At 43.6% G+C, this 17324-nt stretch overlaps 1 long non-coding RNA gene across 6 annotated transcripts; it reads left to right on the plus strand.

The window, feature by feature from the left end:
- Positions 1-7355: 7355 nt before the first annotated feature.
- On the plus strand, positions 7356-15282 carry LOC112822040 (uncharacterized). Of its 6 annotated transcripts, none has more exons than XR_003207591.2 (5): positions 7356-10753; positions 11204-12713; positions 14455-14532; positions 14643-14847; positions 15144-15282. It is a non-coding gene; the product is annotated as an uncharacterized lncRNA (long non-coding RNA). The 6 variants fall into 6 exon arrangements; XR_003207589.2 differs by having other exon boundaries at positions 11204-11908; positions 12575-14532; XR_003207588.2 differs by having other exon boundaries at positions 11204-14532.
- Positions 15283-17324: the final 2042 nt, after the last annotated feature.

The raw sequence follows: 17324 nt of genomic DNA on the forward strand, positions 1-17324 counted from the left end.
TTCTCAAATGCTCCAAGTTCAATAAAACCCCATTCCCCGATTTTAAAAGTCATGTGCGTTTTAATGGAAATTTAATCCATGTTCCTGATTTATTTACAATTAAATTATCAAAATATTATTTTAACGGTTGTTTGATATCTAGGAAAACTTTTGAGGTCTTTTTAATATGATTTTTAAAAAGCCAGAAACTTTGTTTGGTTGCATGTAAATAAGCCCAGTGGAGATGAGTGACTTTAGTCTAGAAATGTCGAGGCATCTGACAGGAGTTTGGAAACAGCCGAAGTTCTCACTGCTTTCCATAAGAACTACAATCAGACCCACAGAATTTTCCTTTGTAATGTTCCCAGCAGCCCTTAGTCAGACATTCAAAGGCCACCATTCATCCTCAATGTGTCATCAAAATCAATGGTTGTTTTCTGTGGGGAGGAACAGCGACTGACATTCAGTGGGTACCTTGGGCACTGTGTTTGGCACTTCAAACACTAGACCTCCTATCATTGCTTCTGACAGCCTGATACCATGAGCATCACGAGTCTATTTCACTGATAGGGAGGCAGCAGCTCCAGGAGGTTAAGTAACCTGCCCATGGTCATCTGAATCTACGGGATTGAAACTCAGGGCATTTAGATACCGAAGGGCTCCCCTGCCCACGTCACTGTACCGCTTCTCCAGGGGCAGCCAAAGCCAAAATTCTCCCTTTTATTCTATGAGTAATAGGACATCCATAGTCCCAGTGAGACTTGCATTTGTTTGGAGCTTTACAAGTGTGCAAATGTCTTAAATAGTCATTGTGGGGCTTCCAGGGGAGAAGTGTGTGCATAGAACCCAGAGCAACCGAGTCCTGACAAAGCGGTGATGTTTATTTTAAAGCTGATAACTGCTATTATCAATTATTTCACTGAATATCGCTGTGACTGACAATTATTGCACTGGATTCCCCCCAACACCTTGTGATGATTAACCACACTTTGAAGCTAGGGAAACCAATGAATTGAGAGCAAGCAAGCCAATGACTCCTCCTAGCATTCGCAGGGTCCAAAAGGAGCGAGTTTATCAGCCCAAAGGGGTGCACCCTCCATGTGAGCTCCCAGCAGCAGGTTCTGAATCTGTGCCGTCTAATTTGGTAGCTACAAGCCACGTGTGGTTATTTAAATTTCATCTTTAATTAATTAAAATAAAGTTAAAAATTCCATTTCTCAGTTGCACTGGCCGCATTCCAAGTGCTCGGTATCCACCTGTGGCTGGTGGTTCCTGCAGTGGACTGCGCAGAGAGGGAATGTTTCTGCCCTCACAGAAAGTGCCAGGGGACAGCACCAGGCTGAAGGATCCCCCGCTGCACCTGTGTGGTCACTCTGTGGTGTGGACAACAGCCCTCTTTAGCCTAAGTCCTTCAGGGAGTTGCTCTCCTGAGCATGGGGGTCCCTGGGGCCCCCCCCACCCCCTCCTCATTGGCAGCCCGGCAGGAATCAGGATCTGAATAGCTGTGGGGAGGCCAGGAAGGGCAGCCTCTGGAGTGGCTTCGGTGCTGCCGGTGAAGCCCAGCAGCCCCTTGCTCTGCCCTGCTGTGTTTCAGCTAATCTTCTGCAAAATGGAGGAGGGGCCCTGGGGGGAGGAAGAGGAAGACTTCTGGAAGGTGAGGCCCAGCAGGGAGATGAAGCGGCTGCCACGGAGGCAGACATCTGTGCCCAGACAGATAGAGTTCCACAGATATGATCTTTGTTACTATCCCTGTGAGAGATAAACAACTTGCCAGAGCAGCGTGCAGGAGGAAGTGCCCCGCTGAGAAAGTGGTGCGCAGAGGCCAGACGCTCAGCCCCTGCGGTCAGAGACCCAGCCGAGGAAGGCGGGGGAGGGGAAGGAGGCAGCCCTGCACAGCACAGGTGACAGGAGTCACAGGACCCAATGCCACAGATGTCAATAGAGAGAAAAGTGTGAGCGTTGGCACATGAGGGGGCAGAGGATCTGTGAGAAAGAAAAAAAAAAAAAAAAACATCAGAAGGCGAGAAGGTGGTAATGTGCATGTTTAACTCCGTCTCCTGTTATATATCAAAATGAGGTATATCTTGAGGGTAAAGATTTATATCCCCAACCTACTGCTTATCAACTCTACAGTGCTGAGTAACTTCTCTAAGACTTGGTTTTATCATCCATAAAATGGGATATCTGTATTAAAGAAAATTGTAAGGGTGTGGCAAAATTCCTTCTTGAAGCAGCATCAATAACTTCTTCCATGAATCAGATTTAGATGGAGAATGGACAGAAGGAAGGAGAAATGAATGGATGGATGATGGATGGATGGAAGGAAGGGAGGGAGGGAGGGAGGGAGGAAGGAAGGAAGGAAGGAAGGAAGGAAGGAAGGAAGGAAGGAAGGAAGGAAGGAAGACGGATGGATAACTGGATGGATGTATAAATGGAAGGATGGATGGATGGATGGATGGATAAAAATTCTATCAAAGTATTCCTTCTTGACCAATGGTATCTGCATGTCTTTCTCTTCCAGGAGGCCGGGAGCTTTTCCAGGAAAAGGGCTAGGTCTGATTCAGTTTTATACCCTCACGAGCAGCACGCAGACCCAGGCACATCTGCTCAGTCAAACTGGAAGGAAGGAAAATAAGGGGAAAGACAGAAAAGGAGCAAGGGGATGCAATGGGAACATATATTTTAAACCTAAGTTATTTATACGTGGCATTTTCATTAAGACTGTGGCCATGTGAAACAACTTCAGAAGATAAGGATATCTTGAGATTTGAGTTTAGGTTTAGGGTAGGGTTGCAAATTAAAATACAGGACACCCAGTTAAATTAGAATCTCAGAAAGCCCAGGAATTTTTTTTTTCTTAGTGTAAGTATGTTTCATACATTATTTGAGACCACATGCACTTAAAAATATATTGCTCATCTGAAATTCAAATGCAACTGGATAACTTGTATTTTATATAGCAGCCCTAACTTAGGAAAGAGGGGAAAAAAATAGGATTTGTGCTTGTTATTAATCCATGCATATTTGAGCACATTTTACCAAAAAGCTACTCAATGGGATTTGGAGCAAAACTTTGGTTAATAATAAAGGCCTACCCATTTCCCGTTTGCTCATCTTAAAGACATCCTCCCCAGGGACAGCCCAATCACTTAGTCAAATGCATGTAAATCATCCTAAACGCAGCCTGCGATTCCTCACACTGGTTAAGAACTTCTGGAGAGACTTGGAACTTTTCTTAAAAATGGGAATGTCAGAGCGAATCTGCATTTACAGAGTGAACGAAGGTGTTTAGCATGCAGTAGGATGGACAAAACCAATCAGGAGACAAAGCACTCGGTGGCTGACCATGTCTCAGCCACCCTGGTCCTCACCTTCAGTAGCACCCCCACCTAGAGGCAAAGTGGCTCAACAGATTTCTCTGAAACAGGACACAGTTCCAAAACCATCCGCTTTGATTTCGGCTCCAGCATGCCTTCACCCATCAGTCCTTTGTCACGCATCACACTTGCTAGCATTATTCTCCTCTGACATTTTTACCTAGACTCTACATTTCTCTACCACATTCCCACCCAATACAGGCAGTTATTTTTGAGTTGGTCTTTTTTTTTCTCTGTTATTACACACTAAATACCTCCCTGTTGGCACTGATTCCCATTGTTCGTGATAATCCAGCCAATCTAAGAACCCCATTTTTTTTCTCCCTTTTATTCTAGGCTGTTTTCCCCACGTTGTCATTCATCAAGAGGGGTTCATCAGAGAATTCCTCCTATATGAGGAATAATTAAAGGTATATTTTCCTTTTGAAGAATTAGGAACAGTAAAGGCATGCATTTTTTTACAATATAATGTATTTGTGTGGATGTATTCGTCTCCTCTACCAACTCCCTTATGTTATATTGCTTTTTCTGGCAATATTTGATCCCATAAAGCCCTTTATTCAAGACACCTCTCCTTCCCATTCTGAAATGATCTCTCTCGAGAGTGGCAGTGATGATACAATAGGATTGGAGTTGCTATTATTAAAAATTACTACTTTTTTTGACTATGTTGCTTCTGTTACCCAGTGGGATTTTGATTCCAGACATTCTTCTTGCTTGACATCCGCTGGGGAAGTGATGAAACCATTCATTATTTAAAAGTTTGGAAGCCACAAGAACTACAGTATCTAACCAGATTGGATTGACTTTTTAGCTCTTTTGATTAATAATTCATAAACCTGAGGATATGTGAATTGGGTGAGCACTAACCCGCTAACAAAAGGAGAGTAGGAGATGAATGTTAACATGGCTTCTGTGTTATTTTACTTAACACTTCAGACCAACAAAACAAACCCATGTGTCATGGAACCTGTTTCATAGTTTCAATCTACAATCAATATTTCATGATTAATGGGCCCATATGTTCACACCGGGCCCCTGCAGTACAAAATTTGCACACACATCTCTCATGTGATGATGTACAAAATGCCGTCTCCGAAAAGAAAGGGTTTTGCTTTCTCTACCAAGAGCTCATGTTCAACTCGCTTTCCAGATTATTTGGTTTTTAATTTTTCCTTTCTGGATTTTGTAAAAGGTAGGAGTCTTGATGGTACCAAATAAGCCTTTGGCCCTCAAAATGGCAATTTACTCTCCCAAACCATTGGAGTTTCTGCAAATGGTAGAGCGTGGAGGGTTATGCCACTTGCAAATGACACATATTTTTTTTTAAACCTGGCTAATACCATGCACTGTAAAAATTATTTCACTTGGCATCTGAGGACCTGGTCGTGTGCCTCTGCCTCTGTCATTTACTAGGTGTGTGACCTGGGTCAAGCAACTGCTTTCTCTCTCTGAGCTTCATTTTCTTAATCTAGTCCATGATGAATAAGACCAACCTTTTGGTAGTGCCGTGAATACATCAGGCACCTACACAGCATCTGGTTTATAGCAGTGCTGTCCTCATTCATTACTTTAATATGTGTGAAATGTTAAATAGTATTAATATTATTAAAGATTAAATATTATTAGCATTATTTAAACATTTTATTAGTCAATAAAACAATATTAAGCCACCCTGTTCGTATGATGTACAGTGTATTAAAAGCACTTTATAAACTATAATGTTTTAAAGCAACTGTAATAAAGAATCATGGTTAGTTATTGCTCAGCATTTAAAGTGATAGTGACGGCACCACTTTCATGTGGAAATGATATAAGTGTCTTCCTTCTGGGAAAGTTCATCTTAAGAGAATTCGCTTAGTAATTTATCAATGCGGCATATTCCAAAAAAAAAAAAAAAAATAAGGCAGACGAAAGAAAATTCATCGTAGCAGTTTTCTCAGAAAACTCCCAACTTCTGATTGTTTGGGGTCGATTTTAGCTTTTACCACGAAGATGTCACATCCAAGTCCCTACTTAGGAGAATCTGATAAACGGACCCGAACATTTCACAAATTCCAAGTTCAAACAGATTTAAATTCCACAGATTGCAAACAGAACAAGGGCAACCTTTAAAACATCCTGATGCCGGAAAGCTCACACACCAATATGCCGTATAGAAACCTCCGGCTTTCAAACCCAGGCGCTCCTGCCTGCCTTCTTCGAGGATGACCCCTCCAAGGCGTTGAGAGGCAGAGGGTTGGGTTTGGCCTATTTAGTTCGTCAGAACTAAAAACGGATTGGCTTTTTCTCTTAGGAAAAGCAACACCATACAGGAAGACAACTCAATTTTGAATTTAGTGTAATTATTTACAAGTGCATAAACTCAAGTCTGACTCTTCCTCCTCTATCAATCCTTAAAAGGAATGATTGCCTTCTTTTACATTCTGGTCCCTGTGGCTAGTGAGCTAGAAGGGGAAGAAGGATTTCTAAGTCAACCTCCCTTGGTTTTCTAGGATATCCTATTCCTAAAATTTCTGCCCTTAGAGCTTTGAGGTGAGGAGTGGCTCCACAATAGTCTTTTGCCTGGATGATTATCTGAGCATCTTTAAAACCACAGGTTTTGTGTTCTGGAGGGAAGATGGGATTTCCAGACGCATAACATTTTCTTGCCTATTCTTTTTTTTTTTTTTTTTTAGGATTTTATTTATTTATTTGTCAGAGAAGGGGAGAGAGCAAAAGCTGGAGAAGTGGTAGAGGGAGAAGCAGGCTCCCTGCTGAGTGAGGAGCCCGATGCAGGACTCGATCCCAGGACCCTGGGATCATGACCTGAGCCGAAGCCAGACGCTTAACGACTGAGCCACCCAGGCCTTCCTATTCTTATACTCAATCTTTTCTCCTTTCCCTAAGATTAGAAGCACAGAAGCCAGGGCCATCCTACACTCTCACCAGTCTGACCTCTGGCGCACAGAATTAGAAAGAACGGTGGATGGAAAACTGTGAATCCAATTCCCGAAGAAGAGAAGGGGCTGGGTTTCCCTCTGTTTTATGCAATGGTGTTGATGGTATCCGTTGACGACAGCAGGGTAGCTGGCACCTTCTTCCCTCAATTGTCAGGTGCAGAGACAGAAGCCTGGAGGGGGACAGCATGTGATTTGCCCAAAGTCACACTGTATCTGGAAGCACACCAGTGTCTGACCCTGGGCTTCCTCCTGCATCCCCAGGCCACTGGCCTCCAAGGAGGAAAAGGAAACAAGCATGTTTGGGGCCCCCTGCCAGGAGCCAGGTGATGCACCAGGGACATTCCTGCCGTTGTCTGATTTCACATTTTCTATAGGGGCCACTCTCTCAACTTTTGCTGGGCTAGGGTCCTTCCTCCTCTTCTGGACCTATTTTGGGAATTACCCCCCATACCTTATGCCCCAGCACTGGGAGCTGCCTGCAGGGGCAGAAGGCCATCTTCAACTCTCAAGCAGGATTCTGCCACTGCAAATACCAAGCAGCATTTAACAGAAATTACCGACATTTGTCTTGGTGCGAGTTTTTTTTTTTTTTTTTCCAACAGGGATTAGGAAGAGCAATCATCTCCTGCCTCTCATCAATTACTTTCTTCCATATCTTTTGCATTTTCCCGCAGAACCATTTTGCAGGTACAACAGAGCGATCTTTAGAGATAATCTGGTGATTATTACAAATTCAGCCTCTCACGCTACAGGCATTAAGAGATGAAAATTGCCTGAAGTCCACTGTTGTACACCCAGTCTGTACCTCTGGACTCCTGTCCCGAGGTGAAAATGCAAACAGAGGAGATATTTAGAATCATTTTGACAGTTCATAAAATTAAGCAGGGATTAGGGATTCGCTTTTTTAAATAATGCCAGAGGGTGCACACAATGGTAATCATATCATCCTGCAACAGGTCCAGTCAAAGTTGAACGGACTATCTAGGAAGAGAGAGAGCAAAAAATGTCAGGTTATTAAATCTGCCATGTATCAGCTGTTGAAAATCCATTTTTTAAACCTTAAATTAAACTGCCTGCCTAATGGAGACACTAGCCCCAGCCCCCAATACCAATCGTCCCTTCTCCCGCGTCTGTTCTGTTCAGACAATACATGCTGTAGCTTCAGTGTCCATGCGCGTGACTACATCTAGTCAGAGGGGATGATTGTATAAATATGCATGTAGTACAAATAGTTTAATTTTAATTGGGACAGAGTAGCTGATGTTGAAACCATTTGCGTAATTTTGAATATTGAATGTGATATCAAGCACGTGACTGGCTCTAGTAGATTAAAAAAAGAAAGAAAGAAAAGTTCTCATCTTATTTGCAGTATAGGACAGAAGCCTGAGGACTGGATCATATGCCAATCTTACCCTAAGCGCTGTATCATTTTGACCAATCGATTCCCTTCCCAGAGTGTTATTTTCTCTTAATGGGAGGATTTTAAACCAAATGAACTTTAAAGTACTGTTTTGAAAGATAAGTGATCAGATTGTGCTTCATGGGGCCAGAGAACAGCTCTTGATTCTCAGCATCAGTCAGAAAAGTGTAGGTGAGGCTGCCCAGTAACAAATACTCCCCGATCTCGATGGCCTCACCTCATGACAGCTTATGTCTTGATCCAGCTTTATGGCCACAAAGCTCAGTATGGGATTTCATCCAGGGGTCTGGACCTACAGAGACCCCATCTTGTAGTTGCTTTATCTGGATTTGCCACGGTAAGGAAAGAGACTACTCTAGGAGGCTGAACATAGAATCTTCCACATTTTTTTCCAGAAGCATCAAATGCCAATTCTGCTCAATTCCATGTCCAGTTATAGCTGGATGGCCCTCCCTAAATGCAAGGGGGCTGTGACGTGTGGTGGAGAAAGGGGAATGTTTGTCACTTGCCATCATGCCTGCCATTATAAAATCATAAAATTTTCCTCTCTTTGATGAAAGAACAGGAAATTAACACTTTTAACCTTTAGCTAGGGACACAGCTAGACCTTGACAGAAGAGAAACATGTAAGCTCACGGCAGGTCAAGTCTGGCCCAGAGTCTTGGAAAAGTGGTCTTGAGTTTTTTTCTCCTCTCAAGCTGGGTTCACATTCCCAGCACCAACTGTCTCTATCAGCACCCATTCCCCAGTGTCTGCTGGGATCTCAGAAGTCATGTCAATGTCCAAAAAAAGAGCTGGAATCACTTAAAAAATCAATTTGATATAGGAAAAAAGGCATCAGCCTTTGAGTATGACCTCTAACCTTGCAAATAAGCTTCAACTTGCTGTTTTAAATATACTAATGTACTTCTTGATTTTTTTTTAATTTATTTAAATTCAAGTTAGTTAACATAGAGTGTATTATTACTTTCAGGGGTAGAATTTAGTGATTCATCAGTTGCATAGAACACCCAGTGCTCGTTACATCGTGTGCCCTCCTTAATGCCCATCACCCCATTTAAATATACTTCTAAGTGCACACATGCACACACACACATTACATAAACTCATAAACAATCAAAACTGAGAGTTGAGAGTATTCTGGGTCAAAATGTTACAAAAATTAAACTCTTTATTCCACACCTCTGACACCACCTCAGAATTCATGCCTTTCCCACCAAGAATTGTGGAGAATGATGACCTGAGGTTTCCTCCCAAGGAGAGAACCTGGGCCCCATTAAGAACATTCCCTACCTCTGGGTAGAGAGTCTTCATCGTATTTGCCCAGTGTAATTCCAAAATTGGTAAGGATTAATGTAATGGGTGCTTCTTAGTCTTCTCTTCTTCAACAGAAGTGAGATTGCCCCCCAGCTGCTCCTTTCCTTCTAATGTACTTGCATCATTGTGGAGGCAAGGTCACAACTAATTCATATCTTTATTGAGGAAGAGCTATCTTCAGACTTGATATATTGATGAATATGAGCTCCAAGATTTTGAGTCTGACAGGGGGACTTTAGAGCAAAAGTTGAGTACATTGTACAGGAGTCAAGGACGAAGGTTTATATTTGGGACCAATGTGGCAGATGGTGATAGACTATATTGTTGTGAAAGCATTTTCTGTTCCTTCTAGCGAAACGGTTCCTGTGAAAAATATCATCCTTCCCACTAGAGTTGTGCCAGCCGTGGTCACATGGCTTGCTTTGGCCAAGAAAGCGTGTATGGAAGTGATGCATGCTGGTTCTGAGCAGAAGTTTTCAGAATCCCTGTATGTCTCTCCTCTCTTTCTCTTCTTTAAGAGTATCTGACCTAAATCTGAGGAGGGCATGCTGCACAGCCACAGAATCCCTAGGAATCCTGTGCTGAACATAAATATGAACTACAAATATATCTTTGTTGCCCTGAACCACTGTGGTTGGGGATTATTTGTTACTCTTAGCATAACCTAAACTGACTGATACAAATGGTTACTTTTTATGGAGACCACCACAAATTTCCCTGGATTCAAACCCTTCCCCTCCATCCAAACCACCATTACTTTGGTTCAGGTCCCCATTATATTTCTTCTTGAGTTTTGCAAAAGTACATTATCTGGCCTTTCTTCCTCTGTTCTTGTTCCCCTCTGCTCTATTATCCACATGTACTCATAGTCATCTCTGCAAAATACAAAACTCGGGGCGCCTGAGTCGTTGGGTGTCTGCCTTCGGCTTGGGTCGTGGTCCCGGCGTCCTGGGATCGAGTCCCACGTCAGGCTCCCTGCTCAGCAGTTGGCCTGCTTCTCCCTCTCCCTCTCCCCCTGCTTGTGTTCCCTCTCTCGCTGTGTCTCTCTCTCTGTCAAATAAATAAATAAAATCTTAAAAAAAAAAATACAAAACTCATCTTCTCCCTTTCCTCCTTAAGACCCTTCAATGCCTCCCTGTTGGCTTCAGAATAGAACCCAAACTGCTCCCTGTTCTTCCAAAGCCCCTCCTTATGCAGCCCATGCCCCTGAGTCCCCGTCATTCTTTCCCTTTCACACGGTCTGTTCTAGCCCTCACCCACAAGCCACAGTCCTGCTCACCTGCCTCCACACATGCTTCTCGGTCTTCTTCACTGTCTCTCTTAGCTCAATTCTTTCTCACCCACCAAGTGTCAGCTCATGCTTTGCCTCCTCTGTATGTCCTTCTCTGTCCACCCTTCCCTCATGGGCAGTCTTTTTTTACCCCTTTCCGTGTTTCGGTGGCACTCTGTGCCTGCAGCTCTCCTGCCCTGCTTGCTTTTGGGTTTTGTTTTGTTTTGTTTTGTTTTTTGTTTGTTTGTTTTTTCTGTCTCTTCGAACCCTATTGCAGAGCCCAGAGCACAGGAGACCCTCCGTAAGGGAGAGGAATGAACGAATGAATGAAGTACAGGAATGAATAAACTAGTCATCATCTTTCCTGGTATACACAAAGGTTTTAGCATGCAGGCCATGCTGATGCCAGAGGGATGCGAAAGGAATGGCAACAGCCCTAATCAAAGAGGTGAGGAGGAAATCCCAGGTCTCTCCTGCACTGTCCTGTCTTTCAACTCACTCTCTGGCAACAATCTTAACTATGGATGTAGGGAGTACCCTGAAAGAATCCATTCCCCTCCCCCTTCCCTCCCTTTCCCCTCCTCCCCTGCAATAGCCCGCTGCCTTTTTTCTAGTTACTGTCCTTCTAAGAAAGAGGAGAAGGGTCAAGGAGTGACAGACAGGATAAAAGGGATGGAAAGGGGCCCTCTGGGAATTCAGCACACTGGGGCCATGTGGTCCGAGGAGGACAACTCCGGTGGGTGACTTAATGTGTTTTAAATTATAGATAAGGTCACGTGGATGCTAATCAGCAAGCAGCTGTCCTCTCTCCTCAGAAGGTCAGGGCCTGAGAGAAAGGATTACCGTGCCTCACATGAGAGACAGACTGATCAAATGTTATTCCTTGAGATTCCACCAGGTACCTAAGAGAGCTGAGCCCTGAACGTGCTGAGGTTTCCTCTGGTCAGTGCCACAGAGCAGAGAGGAGCCGGGCAGAAGACGTCCTCCACACAGGACCTGAAAGACACAACCCACGTGCACATTTGGTCATCATCGTCGATGACTAACTGTGACGTATCTGCAGTCTGTACCTCCAGCTCGGGTCCCACCATGTCTGCCCTTTGGGGAATTGTGGCACTTTTCTGTGTTTCAGTCTCCATCACTGCAACACGAAGGTGCTAACAGTAATAAGTTGACACATTTAAGGAGCACATAGCGTGTGCCATGGTTCTACTCAGTTTATCTCCCTTGCACTCCATGAGGAAGCTACTACCATTATCTTCAATTCATAGACAAGGAAACTCAGAGGGGTTATTACGAAAGCCAAGACTGGAAAATCGGAAACTGTCTGATCCTACCCCAAGCCCTAAACCACTGACAACCATCTGACTGTTTCTGTGAATCCTCCTTGGCTAAGCCCATTCACACCCATCCACACCATACCTGTAGCCCCCCGGGCCAGTGCCACCTCTACTATTTTACCACACCTGAACTGTATAATGTACCATGTTCTTGTGTTATTTATTGTTTCTCTTTCTCTTCTCTAGAATGCGAGCTCCCCAAGGGCTGGGACCTGTTTTATTCCCAAATGTATTCCCAACACTGAAGAAGAGCCTGAGACTAAGTAGGCGTTCCATGACTGTTGAGTGAATGGAGGACACTGATGTCAAATTAGAAGTATGACCCAGCGTGAGGGACTCCATATAATCTCCCAGAACCCCAGGAGAGACCCCAGGAGAGCCCTGGAGTGTTACCCATTCCCCAGCACCTGACACCAGAGCTCCCATCAGCGGTCACCAGCAGTCTTCAGCCTTGACGGCTTGCACCCTTCAGCACTTCACTCCAAGAGGCTGGGTGTGAAAACGCTTGAGGGCAAACAGCCAGCAAAAATGACTGCTAGTATTATTTTCCTTGGGGCTGATTGGGGGAGGGGAGTATGTACGGCGTCTAAGCTCCAGACCTGAGCTTCCCTGAAACGACGGCTGAGTCTGAGCTCACTGACACTGCTGTAAGGTGTCAGAGGGAGAGACATCTCCCACACTGAGGAGATCAGACTCTCGGAGACCTTCCTTGGCCCACATGTGAAACCCAATACCACCAGCGACACAGGCACCCTCCTCTTGCTTGAGAACAAACAGCAGAATGTTCCATCGTATTTGATGGGAGGAGAGGGAGTGTAAATTTCACTATGAATTGATAACACTTAGTCAGCCTGCTTCTAAAGCAAGGGGTTTGCAAAATTTCCCTGAGGACAAGCCCAGGAAATGTGTTGACCTGGTTTCACACACAGGCAGATCTCCAGATCTGAAGGTGGGGTCATCAGCAGCCACTGAAGAGGACACAGCCCTGTGACTCTTGTCATCCCCAGGATGCTGACTGCGGGCACCAACTACACGTTGTAACGGCAGGCTCCCAGGGTGGTCGTCGGGGTCAGTAGAAGGTTTAAGTTAACTTTTGGAGAAGTGATCTGGAGGGACATACAGTCTGTTTTACACATTAGAGGTCACAAACCTCAATGCCTATCATACTCAGGTAATATTTAAAAAAAAAAAAAAAAAAGGAGCGAACTGGAGTGATATGCAGACGCATATCCTGTCTAAATGGGGCGGAGGCTTCTCTGCTCCAGCCAGTCTTTGGTAGGAGAAGTAGGGAGAACTCTAGTTTTTGTCTTGTTTTTAATTATAGTTACTTTTTATGAGACAGCTCCCAATCTCTAACGGCTGTCAACTAGAAAAATTTCAAGTCAAAGGAAGGAAAAGTCAGGGGACAGCAGGTGATGCTCTATTGTACTGCTGAGCTGTACTGACACTTCACACTGGTAAGCTCACGTCATCCCGTGGAACTTTCTCAGAGCAATCTATCCATCGCCCCTTGCACAGCTGAAGAAGCTGTGGCCCCAGTGGGTAAAAATTACTTGCCAAAGCTTACCTGGTGAGTTAAGTGACTGAGATCATGAACACACAGGTTGTCCCAACCACAGTCATTCTCTTTCTTGTTCACAAGGGAACATTTTCTACTCTCGATGCCTAACAATGGACTGATGGTTTTTGTTAAGTAGTGAGCTCCCTGTTGCTCTGAGCAGTCAAGCAAGGTCTAGATAACCTTTTCCCAAAAATGTTAGAAAAGGCAAGTCTCACTTTGATAGTGAAATGAGACCAGATTATATGGAGGATCACTTTTGTTGCTCTGACTCAATATTTTTCAAAGCCCAGTAGGCTTTGGCAGAGTAATCCTTGTCCCATAGAGTTAGTTGGAGTGGAATTTAACATGAAGAGTCTACCTTGAATGCAGAATTTTTATAGCCAAAGACATGATAAAAGTTTCGGTGCAAAGGTAGTATATTAACTCCTAATGATTTGTTTTTGTTTTTGTTTTTTTTTAAATGGAGACTTCCTTGCTGTTCTCAGTCCTTTGAAGTATGAGTCTATGGATGCATAGAGAGTTCACCTTACCGTTTCCAGTCTTGTAAATTGATGTCAGTGGTACCAATTACACATACAAGTAGATGACAGCCTCTTAGAAGGAAACCAACAATACATGTATACTGTATTTTATATTGAAATCACTATAATTATTATTTCTAGAAAATAATGTGTCTGAAAAAGGTTGACTAGAAAATGAATCATAAAACAAGATAATAATATTAAAGAGACCACATTAAATTATTTCTGGAACAAGGTGAGAGATAGATAACTAGCTTGCTACACAGACAGAAATAGCTACGATAAAAAGTAAATATATGCAGCAATTTTCAATATGCATTGTTTTTTTTTTCCACATTTGCTAGTTAATTCAATCAATGCAACCAATCTGGGCTTTGCTTTGGCCTAATTCACAGAGAGCCCCGACATTGTGTTAAGGATTTTGATGCCAGGATCTTAGTTATTCCTCAAAACAATTATGTGAGAGAGGCATTATCACTATTTCTGTTACTATTCATATTATTCCCTTTTGAGGGTGACAGTCCAGAACCTCAGAAAGGTCTTATCAAAGCCTTAATCAAAGGCACTTGGCTGGTTGGTGGTTGAACTAGCCCTAGGAACAGCATCTTTTAACAAGTCCTACCTCTCCTTTTTTGATAACATTACACTGTACCAGAAAAGAAGAAACATTCTTTTATTGAATTTGCTAGTAGTTATACATGGATTTTAAGGCCAGACCAATATACAGAATGACCAGGTTTAACGGAACACTGAGACCATGATGAAAGCTGAACTGACTGATTCTCCGGAGCAATGCCATCTCCAGGTATGTATGGGATCAACTGTCTCAGATCCTGAAAAATGCTCAAACATCTCTTAAAACTACAAATTGATTATTTTAATTGACTCTAAGATGCAAAATTTTTGCGCTCTTAGGCTTTCAAGGAATATTATTGAATGAAGCAAACAGATGGAAGACGATCATCATTCCCCAGTGAGCGTTTAGGAGAATCTATGTGATGGAAGGACAAACCCAGGCCTCATCCTTCCGTGCAGGTCCCGTGTGTGTCAGCCAGACAAAGAGACACAGAGAGCAATGCCTGGGAGGGCCCTGAGTGCAGGCGCTTCTGTCCCTGTACAGGTGGGCTGGATCACAGTGTCCACCCACCTGGAAGCTCCCAGATACCCCTATGATGGGGATTTTCCTGAGGCCTCCTCACATGGACATAATCAATTATTAACTCTTTTTGCAACCCCTCTCCTGTCTCTGGGGGGATGGGGGTAGGGCTGAAAATTCCAAGCTTCTCAGCATGTCTTGGTCCTTCTGGTGCCCAGCCCCCACCCAGGAGCCATCCCGGAGCCCCTCCCCCTGCTCACCCACAGAGTCACCTCATTAGAACAAAAGACATTCTTTTCACCCAGTTTTTGTTTTTAAAGTAGGCCCCAACACTGGACTGGAACTCATGACCCTGAGATCAAGACCTGAGCTGAGATCAAGAGTGGGACACTTAACCGACTGAGCCACCCAGGGGCCCCAAGAGATGGCATCTTAATTAAAGTATTCTCCTAAGCATCACTTAAGATCTTACATTTGGTTTTATTTTTACTTATTTTTAAAATTTTCCCTGTTTCTTTCCATTAAAAAAGTACATATAGTGTAAAATGAGGAATAAATATTGAAAACAAATAATTTTTTTTAAAGATGATACCTCCTGATTCAAACAGTCACTGGCACGATAAACATTTCTCCCTCCCTTCGTTTGTCAAGTCTGTTAGCAAAACATTTCATCACGATATTAAAAATATGTCTAGAAATAAAGATGAACGAAGTTTATCATCTCTCTCTTTCCTACTCACCACCCACCTGAAAACATAAGAGAAAGGAGAAAGGAAAATGCAACAATAGGATTCTTTCCTTTCTCCATGGTCCCTGATTACCTGGCCATCGGAAAGGAAGATGTGATACCTTAGCTTCAATCATTTGTGAATCTTTCCAAACTGCTGTCATTTGTTCAAGGCTCTGGAAACCATCCACATCCCTGTGCCTCACCCTGTACATTTTTAATTAGGCCTCAAAACTTTCGTACTCAGCTTACGTATCACTAAATATCTTTGGAGGCCCCATGTCATGTGGGTAACAGATTGTTGCCCAGTCTTTTTTGTGATGAGTATCAAACAAGGCTAAAAGAAACCCTACGTCCTTAGTGCTTGTGTGCCTCCCTGCTCTATACTCATTTCTAGGGAAAAGAGCTCTGAGAAGGGACTCTGAAAAGGAGAGTAAAGATTTTAAATTTGAGGGCTCCAGTCTTTCCAAATTGTGTGGTAATTCCTGATCACACCTTTTGGATATCATGGCTTCCTCTGCCATCTGCTATACAAAGTTACCAGACATGAAGAAAAATGTTATCTGGAAACACTAGTTTTCAAATCAGCTTGATCTAAAACCAACAGATGAGTCACCATCTGAACTTTGGCTAAAATGTGGGAGACTAGGGTCTCAATCATATATAAACTTCTGTGGAAAAGTTGTGGGAGGGCTAGGGACAGAAAGGCACATGAGAACACAGAGCACAGAGGGTCAGGGAAAGGCTGTCTTCTAGAGAACACTGCAGAGGATAAAAGCAAAATGGCAGCCACCAGCCAGAGGGAAGTCTCATCCCTCCCTGAGGACATAGAGCCGGTGACCGGTAGGACACACAGGCTCCCACTCTCACCCAGCTTAGGTCGGCCTGGAGGTTCAGATGTTTAAACAGGGAAATAGTAAAAGTGAGAAGACAGATGATGTTTTTATAGGAAGAGGTGAAATGGCTTTCACACTTCCCAGACAAGCATGGGTAAGAGGGCAGGCCTCCAAGACGACTAGACTGGTTTCTTGGGTCTCTGATGAGATCTGACCCTCCCAGTCCCGTGCCAGCATAGCTTGGGAGAGCTGAAAGGGTCAAGGGTTGGAGTTTCAGAGCATGTTCCGTAATATGCTGTACCTTATTTTAGTAACATTCGTCGCTATAATTACTTCTTTAAGATCTACTTAAAGGGAGATCATTCCCACTCATATTGATTGAGCACATAATTGATTGGATAGGTATTAGTTCTGTCATTTTGCTAGAAGAAAAGAAAGAATAGGGGTATTAAAAAATATGAGAAGGAACTTTAGAGATCGTCACAACACACACTTTCGTTGGGAAAATGTTCCAACTTGTGGGGACACCCTTGCTCAAGCTTTATCTAAAACCCACCGGTTGGGGCTCCTGGGTGGCCCAGTTGTTAAGCGTCTGCCTTCGGCTCAGGTCATGGTCCCAGGGTCCCGGGATCGAGTCCCGCATCGGGCTCCCTGCTCCGCGGGAAGCCTGCTTCTCCCTCTCCCACTCCCCCTGCTTGTGTTCCCTCTCTCGCTGTGTCTCTCTCGGTCAAATAAATAAATAAAATCTTTAAAAATAAAAAAAAATAAAATAAAACCCACTTGTTGCCAGGCTTATCTAAGAATTTAGTAAGACCAATTTTACTTCTTATATAAAAATATAAAAGAGCAGACCGGTGATTGCCAGGCTGGAAGGGAGTGAGGAAGGTCAGATGAAATGGGTGAAGGGTATCAAGAAGTACAGATTTCCAGAAATAAAA

Source organism: Callorhinus ursinus, unplaced genomic scaffold, assembly GCF_003265705.2.
Source record: "Callorhinus ursinus isolate GAN/ISIS: 27379988/994484 unplaced genomic scaffold, GSC_fseal_2.0 scaffold8, whole genome shotgun sequence".
Taxonomy (NCBI): Eukaryota; Metazoa; Chordata; class Mammalia; order Carnivora; family Otariidae; genus Callorhinus; species Callorhinus ursinus.